The following is a 9,581-nucleotide window of genomic DNA, read 5'->3' on the forward strand; positions in this document are numbered from 1 at the left end:
AGCATTTATAAACTAAATGGTTGCAAGAAAGGCTAGATGTGAGTGCTGAAAATTTAAAATTCCTTTGCCATACTTGTGAACTTTGCAATGAAAGTGGTCATTTACATCTCCAATGCAAATTGCTTCATGATCGAATCGTGTCCAAAAATTGTGATGATTTGATCTCCCTTGCACATTACAATGAACTTAGTTTACTTTTGGGTTATGATGAATTGAAACGTTTACTTAAGGATCTTCCAGAATTTGCCCATAAGAAATCCTTGATATTGATCTAGAAAAGATTTATATGTTTTGTGCGGAGAACTGCATTGAAAATCCTTATATTGCCAATTACCTAAATAAAAAAAGAAAATAGAAGATGATGAGAATACTAATGAAAGGGAAGAGACTTCCCAATATCCTCCTATTATTTCTTACGATGAATCAAGCAACGAGGAGGAGCTTTCTATTCAACTAATCTCGTCAATAAGGAGCTCAAAAAGGAAGGTTGAACCCACACATAATGTGAAGAAGAAAAAGAAAAGAAGGAGCAACAAAGGTAAAAAGGCATCCCTCCCAAATGATGTTGCTCCTACTACTCATTGTGATGATGATAATTGCTTTACTATTGGTGCTATCCATATTTTTAATGATGAGAGTGATTATGCTTATGATATGAAAGGGCCCAAGCTTGGGGAAGCTATGTTTGATGAGGATGAAATATTTGAGAGTATATTTGCTGAAATTAATGTTTGTCCCAAGCTTGGGGATGCTATGTTTAATGAAGATGATATTTTTAGCATCCCAAGTTTTGATATGCAAAGTTGTTATGATGATAGCATGCCTTGTACCTATGATGATTATATTGATGAAAGTGGGTTCGGAAGAGTGTAAACTTTAGGTAGTGTTGATCTCACTATTTTGGAGGATGTTGAATTTTATTATGATGAATATGAAAGTGGATTTGGAAGAGTGTCAACTTTATTTAGTGATTCCACTATCTTGGGAGAGGTTCCAATCGATTATGATGAGAACGAAGTTGCTACTTATGATGACTATTGTGATGAAACTTATGCTATAAAAAGTAGTGATGATTATATTTACAAATCTTGTCATGATTATGATTACCCTTTTTCTGAACATTACTCTTTTAATGTGGAAACAATTTTTAGTGTTCAAGTCTTTTATGATACTCCTGCCATTCCGAATGAGAAGAATTTTGCTTATGTGGAGAGTAGTAAATTTTCTATGCAAGTAGATCATGAAAAGAATCCTCTAGGTGCATGTTATATTGTTGAATTCATTCACGATGCTACTGAAAATTATTATGAGAGAGGAACATATGCTTGTAGGAATTGCAATAATATCAAGTTTCCTCCCTATGTGTTGAAATTCTTGAAGCTATGCTTGTTTTATCTTCCTATGCTAGTTGATTATTGTTCCCATAAGTTGTTTGCTCACAAAATCCCTTTGCATAGAAAGTGGGTTAGACTTAAATGTGATAGTCATATTCTTCATGATGCTCTCTTTATGTTTCAATTCTCATCCTTTATGTGAGCATCATGGTCATCATCATGCCTAGCTAGAAAGGCATTAAAGAAAAGCGCTTGTTGGGAGACAACCCAATATTTATCCTTACTGTTTTTGTGTGTGCACATGATTATGCTACTGTCGTAATCATGTTTTATAGCTCTTGTTTCAATAAAGTACCAAGTAGAACATTTGGGAAGACTTGGGTGAAGTTTATATGATCTTGCTGTAAAAAACAGAAACTTTTGCGCTCACGAGAATAGCTGCCATTTTTACTAAAGAGTTATTTTAGGTTGATTATTTTTTTCGGATGATTAATAAACAAATTCCTCAGGTCCAGAAATTTATTTCAGAATTGTTTGATTTCCAGAAGTATACGTTTGATAAAGATTACTATAGACTGTTCTGTTTTTGACAGATTCTGTTTTCATTGTGTTGTTTGCTTATTTTGATGAATCTATGGCTAGTATGTAAGGGTATGAACCATAGAGAAGTTGGAATACAGTATGTGTTACACCAATATGAATCTAGAATGAGTTTATTACAGTACCTAAGTGGTGGTTTTATTTTCTTATACTAACGGAGCTTACGAATTTTGTGTTGAGTTTTGTGTGGTTGAAGTTTTCAAGTTTTGGGTAAATATTCGATGGACTATGGAATAAGGAGTGAAAAGATCCTAATATTGGGGATGCCCAAGGCACCCCAAGGTACTATTCAAGGACAACCAAGCAACTAAGCTTGGGGATGCCCCGGATGGCATCCCCTCTTTCGTCTTCGTTCATCGGTAACTTTACTTGGAGCTATATTTTTATTCACCACATGATATGTGTTTCGCTTGGAGCGTCTTTTTATTTTGTTAGTATTTGCTTGCTGTTAGTTATAATAATGTTTTGCATCTTTAGGTTCAATAAAAATGTCAAGGATAGCCTTTGCCATGCTTATTTTGCTAGTATACATGTTGCTGTTTGAAAACAGAAAGTTTACCGCTGTTGCAAAAGTTCCCTAGAAAAGTCAGAGAATGGTATAATGTTGAATCTTTTTGCATATTGAGCTCTGACAAATTTATTACAGTGTGAATTTTCTCTTATAATTTTTGGAGTTAGGGAAGTATTGATACTCTTGCATTCTTTACAGACTGTACTGTTTTGGCAGATTGCTGTTATGTTTGCATTGTTTCCATATGTTTGCTTGTTTAATGATTCTATTTGAGGATAGGAGTATTAAATATGTAGAGGCATTTATTATGCAATGTTGAATAATAGTTTAAGTTATTTGTTACAATACAAAATGATAAGGTTTTGCATTGGTTTATACTAACCTATCTCACGAGTTCTTGTTGAGTTTGGTGTGGATGAAGCTTTTGATAAAAAGAGAAACCATCATATGAGAGGAATTAAGGAGACATAAAAGCTCAAGCTTGGGGATGCCCAAGGCACCCCAAGATAATATTTCAAGAATTCTCAAGCATCTAAGCTTGGGGATGCCCCGGTAGGCATCCCACCTTTCTTCTTCGACAACTATCGGTTAGTATCGGTTGAACCTAAGTTTTTGCTGCTTCACATGAGTTGTGCTATCCTTGCAATGTCATTTTATTTTGTTTTTCTTGCTGTTTGAATACAATACCAAGATCTGAAATTCTTAAATGAGAGAGAGTCTTCACATAGTTGCATAATTATTTAGCTACTCATTGATCTTCACTTATATCTTTTTGGAATAGTTTTTCATTTACTTGTGTGCTTCACTTATATCCTATGAGTAAATGGTTGAATGAGTTGATTGTCATAAATCTGAAATTATATATGCCTCATTTGCTTATCCCATAGGGAGTAATGACTTCACATCTAAGAAGTATAGGTTGTAAATTTATTGACGGTTAGCAAGAATTGTATTAGTCATTTGAACAATTCATGAAAGAATATTGAAGGAAGAGAGATTTCACATATATATATATATATTATCATAGACATCTTTTATAATTGTGAGCACTCATTAAATATGACATGCTAAAGAGTTGATGTTGGACAAGGAAGACAACGTAATGAGTTATGTTTTCTCGCATCTCAGTTAAAGTATATTGTCATGGATCATTCAAACATGTTGAGCTTGCCTTTCCCCCTCATGCTAGACAAAATTCCTAGCAGCAAGTAGAGATACTACTTGTGCTTCCAAATATTCTTAAACCCAGTTTTTGCCATGAGAGTCCATCATACCTACCTATGGATTGAATAAGATCCTTCAAGTAAGTTGTCATCGGTGCAAGCAATAAAAATTGCTCTCTAAATATAGATGACTTATTAGTGTGGAGAAAATAAGCTTTGTATGAACTTGTTATGGAAGCAATAAAAGCGACGGACTGCATAATAAAGGTCCATATACAAGGGGCAATATAAAGTGACGTTCTTTCGCATTAAGATTTTGTGTATCCAACCCTAAAAGCGCATGACAACCTCTGCTTCCCTCTGCGAAGGGCCTATCTTTTACTTTATATCTTTTACTTTATGCAAGAGTCAAGGTGATCTTCACCTTTCCCTTTTTCATTTTATCCTTTGGCAAGCACTTTGTGTTAGGGTGATCCTGATATATATATATCCAATTGGATGTATGTTAGCATGAACTATTATTGTTGACATCACCCAAAGGTGAATACGTTTGGAGGCAACATTATAAGCCCCAATCTTTCTCTGTGTCTGATTAAAACTTCATAACCACAAGTATTGTGTGAGTGTTAGCAATTGTAGAAGACTATATGATAGTTGAGTATGTGAAGTTTGCTAAATCAAAGCTCTGACATAGCCTCTTCCTGAAAGTAAGATGAATTGCAATTGTTTGATGACTAAGAATGAAGTTTGCTAGTTTTCAAGAAAGTTTATGGTTTATGCTTTAACATGTGAATTGCTTCTTACTTGATTATGAAAAGTTTTATGAGATGAACTACTGTTATGACATATTATCATTCTAGAAAAGGTGATTGAAATTATCATTGATCAAACTTGTGCATCCTCTAGCATTCACACTTTATAAATTCTTTCTTTTATCATTTACCTACTCGAGGACGAGTAGGAATTAAGCTTGGGGATGTTGATACGTCTCCAACGTATCTATAATTTATGAAGCATTCATGCTATATTATTATCTGTTTTGAATGATTATGGGCTTTATTATACACTTTTATATTACTTTTGGGACTAACCTATTAACCGGAGGCCCAGCCCATATTGTTGTTTTATTGCCTGTTTCAGTATTTCGAAGAAAAGGAATATCAAACGGAGTCCAAATGGAATGAAACCTTCGGCAACATGTTTCTTTGGAAGACTATCATCCTGGAGGCTTGGAGATCAAGTCAGAAGATCCTCGAGGAACCCAGGAGATAGCCCCCCCCCCCCTACAGGGCGCGACCCCCTGTCTTGTGGACCCCTCGAGCACCCCCCGACCGACTTTTTTTGCCTATATAAGCCTACGTACCCTAAAACCATTGAAAATCAAGATAGATCGGGAGTTCCGCCGCCGCAAGCCTCTGTAGCCACCAAAAACCTCTCGGGAGCCCTTCCCGGCACCCTGCCGGAGGGGGGATCCATCACCGGTGGCCATCTTCATCATCCCGGCGCTATCCATGACGAGGACGGAGTAGTTCACCCACGAGGCTGAGGGTATGTACCAGTAGCTATGTGTTTGATCTCTCTCTCTCGTGTTCCCTCTAAGGCACGATCTTGATGTATCCCGAGCTTTGCTATTATAGTTGGATCTTATGATGTTTCTCCCCCTCTACTCTCTTGTGATGAATTGAGTTTTCCCTTTGAAGTTATCTTATCGGATTGTCTTTTATGAGAACACTTGATCTATGTCTTGCCGTGCTTATCTGTGGTGACAATGGGATATCATGTGCCTCTTGATGTATGTATTGGTGACCAAATTGCGGGGTCCGCCCATGAACCTATGCATAGGGGTTGGCACACGTTCTTGACTCTTCGGTAGAAACTTTGGGGCACTCTTTGAGGTACTTTGTGTTGGTTGGATGAATTTGAGATTGTGTGATGCATATCGTATAATCATGCCCAGGGATACTTGAGGTGACAATGGAGTATCTAGGTGACATTAGGGTTTTGGTTGATTTGTGTCTTAAGGTGTTATTCTTGTACGAACTCTTGAATAGATCGATCCGAAAGAATAACTTTGAGGTGGTTTCGTACCCTACCATAATCTCTACGTTTGTTCTCCGCTACTAGTGGATTTGGAGTGACTCTCTGTTGCATGTTGAGGGCTTGTTATATGATATATGTATGTTATTATTGTTGAGAGAACTTGCACTAGTGAAAGTATGAACCCTAGGCCTTGTTTCCTATCATTGCAATACCGTTTACGCTCACTCTTATCATTAGTTACCTTGCTGTTTTTATTATTTCAGATTACAAAAACCTATATCTACTATCTATTTTGCACTTCTATCACCATCTCTTTGCCAAACTAGTGCACCTATACAATTTACCATTGTATTGGGTGTGTTGGGGACACAATAGACTCTTTGTTATTTGGTTGCAGGGTTGTCTGAGAGAGACCATCTTCATCCTACGCCTCCCACAGATTGATAAACCTTAGGTCATCCACTTGAGGGAAATTTGCTACTGTCCTACAAACCTGTGCACTTGCAGGCCCAACAACGTCTACAAGAAGAAGGTTGTGTAGTAAACATCACGTAGTGCTGCTACGAGCCAACCAGCTGTCCTCGCCCGTGCAAAAGCGGGTCAATAGTGTCGTGAGAGCTGCCATGGACTTGGGTTTCTCCTGGCCAAGGTGTCGGGTGAGCCACTCGTCGCGGATATTATGCTTGAAGGCCTCTAGGGCTTCAGCGTCCGGACAGTCAACTATTTGGTTCTTTTTAGTTAGGAACCGGGTCCAGAGTTTCCTGGCTGATTCTCCGGGCTATTGAGTAATGTGGCTCAAGTCATCGGCATCCGGAGGTCGCACATATGTGCCTTGGAAGTTGTCAAGAAATGCATCTTCCAGGTTTTCCCAACTGCCAATGGAATTTTCGGGTAGGTTGTTTAGCCAGTGCCGGGCGGGTCCTTTGAGCTTATGGGGAAGATACTTGATGGCAGGTAGATCATCTCCGCGGGCCATGTGAATGTGGAGAAGGAAATCTTCAATCCATACCGCGGTGTCTGTTGTGCCATCGTATGACTCGATGTTTATGGGTTTGAACCCTGCTGGGAATTCATGATCCATCACTTCATCGATGAAGCAGAGGGGGTGTGCGGCACCTCTGTGTCGGGCTATGTCGTGACGCAGTCCGGCTGCGTCTGACTGGTTATATTCGGCCCGATCGGAATTGCTATTAGTGTATCTGGTATGACGGTCATCGTCATGTGCTGCGGCACGCCCCCATGATCCATAGATCGATCTTGGTTGTTGTGCGGTGTTATCCAGTCTATCATGCAGGTCCTGAGTATTGCCCCAGGCCGTAGTAAACTGGCATGGGGGTGTAGGCTGGTATTCCGGCTGATATGCCATTTTATCCCGACCTTGAGGCGGCCGGTCAGCCGTGTAGTGCTCGAGTCCATATTCCTCGGCTGCCAGGACTTCTGTCCATCTATCTGTGAGCGGGTCTTGATCAGCTTGAAGCTGTTGCTTCTTCTTCTTCAGGCTTCTCGAAGTGGCAATAAGCCGACGCTTGAAGCGCTCCGCCTCCGCGGGGTCCTCGGGCACGCCGAACTCGTCGTCGCCAAGGCTAATCTCGTCTTCGGAGGAAGGCATGTAGTTGTCCTCCTCCAGATACCCGTCCGCCGCCTGTTCGTCTGGGCTGTCCTACCCATCTTCTTGCCCGGCCTGCTCGAAGGCGGGCTGTTCGGGGTTGTATACATCATCAGCATTGTCCGGATTGTTTTCGTCTCCGGAGCCGGTATTGCCTTGGCAGGGCTTGGAGCGGCGCTGGCGACGCCCATGCTTTGCTTTCTTCTTGGAGGGGTTATCCTCCATTACCTCATCGCCATTTGGTTCTTTCGGAGTGTCCACCATATACATATCGTATGAAGAGGTGGTTGTCCACCGCCCTGTGAGCGGTGGCTCCTGTACGTCTCCGGCATCGTCGTCCATACCGTCGATGTCTTCGAAGTTGAATTCAAGCACGTCGGTTAAATCAACGACCGTGGCAATGAAGTGGGTGGTAGGTAGGCAGCGAATTCCTTCGTCATCTGCTTCCCACTCAAGCCAGACATAGTTCGGCCCAGAGCCTCCTGACAAAGAGAGAGACTTTAATGAGTCCAGCATATCACCAAAGGGCGAGTGCTAAAAGATGTCCGCAGTGGTAATTTCCATTACTGGAGCCCAACCTGGCTTGGCTGGCTCGGGAGTGTGCGCATCAGAACCAACAACCGGATACGAGTCCGGGGGCCCAGGGTTACATGCCTCCACAGAGGTGAGACCTGTGTTCGGCTCCACCGCCTTGCGGGGCGCGGTCTACCCCTCCGTCCTTGGGCAATGCAACCTGTTCCAGATTTAGATCCAGGGCTATTGCAGGGATGATGTTCGGAGCGCTATCCGACAGCAGGTCTAGGCCATGCTCGTCGTGACTATCCAGCACTCCTGGCACAGGGCCGAATCCGTCGAAGATCAAGTCTCCGCGAATATCCGTGTAGTTCAAGTTTCCGAACCTGATCTGGTGGCCAGGGGCGTACCTGTCGATCTGCTCCAGATGACCAAACGAATTGGCCCGGAGTGCGAAGCCGCCGAACACAAAGATCTGTCCGGGGAGAAAAGTCTCGCCTCGGACCGTGTTGTTAGCGATTGAAGATGCCATCAAGCCTCGAAGCGACGACACAGAGGAACTCTCAATGAAAGCACCAATGTCGGTGTCAAAACCAGCGGATCTCGGGTAGGGGTTCCCGATCTGTGCGTCTTAGGCTGATGGTAACAGGAAGCAAGGGACACAATGTTTACCCAGGTACGGGCCCTCTCGGTGGAGGTGAAACCCTACTTCCTGCTTGATTAATATTGAAGATATGAGTAGTACAAGAGTGGATCTACCACGAGATCGGAGAGGCTAAACCCTAGAAGCTAGCCTATGATGGTATGACTGTAATTGTGATCGGCCTTCTAAGGACCATCCTCTCTGGTTTATATAGACACCGGATAGGGCTAGGGTTTACATGGAGTCGGTTACAAGGAAGGAAATATAATATCCGGATCGCCAAGCTTGCCTTCCACGCAAAGGAGAGTCCCATCCGGACATGAGCCGAAGTCTTGAGTCTTGTATCTATATGCTTCAATAGTCCAGATGATGTATACAGTCCGTCTGTCCGGATAGCCCCTAATCCAGGACTCCCTCACCCACAACGGCCAATTTGAAAGGGGACAGCTAGTACAAGCTATCCTAACTAAAGGTGGTCTTCGCCTGCCAAAGGCTCTGGTGATGACGCCGTCTTGGGCTCCACAATGATGTAGCGACCAGACCTCAGACAGTCTGATCTCTGTGCATCAGTGTCATCCCTGGATCAGTAATGCTGACATGCATAGTACTTGAAGGATTTATAACAGAGTGGCAATCACACACTTATTACATCGAATGTCTCAAAAGAGAGCTTAATACAATAAATATGGCTTAAGGCCATCTAATAACGATAACAGCGGAAGGCTTGAAAGATAACTGAGTCCATCAACTCCAACGGCATCACTGAGTATAGGACCACGATCCTAAGGCATCTTACTCGTCGTCTAAAAAGTCTGCAACATGAACGTTGCAGCCCGAAAATGGATCAGCACATGGAATATGCTGGCAATGTAACACATAGAGAGTAATGAAATGATAAAGCTATACTACATGCATATATGACTGGTGGAAAGCTCTATGGTTACAGTTTTTGCATAAAGCCAGTTTTTCCCTACTGCAAAGAAATAAATTTGATTTAACTATCTTGGTAGTTGTTAAACATTGAGAATGGTTGACAGCATTCTCAATCCCAATTAAGCATCATCATTAAAACCCAACAATATTAATTAAAGTGACATGATGAGATTCACATGAATAATCCAAGTACTAGATACTCAAAACGTCCATAACCGGGGACACGGCTAATCATGAT

The sequence above is a fragment of the Triticum aestivum genome, chromosome 1B (genome assembly GCF_018294505.1).
Source record: "Triticum aestivum cultivar Chinese Spring chromosome 1B, IWGSC CS RefSeq v2.1, whole genome shotgun sequence".
In the NCBI taxonomy this organism is placed as follows: domain Eukaryota; kingdom Viridiplantae; phylum Streptophyta; class Magnoliopsida; order Poales; family Poaceae; genus Triticum; species Triticum aestivum.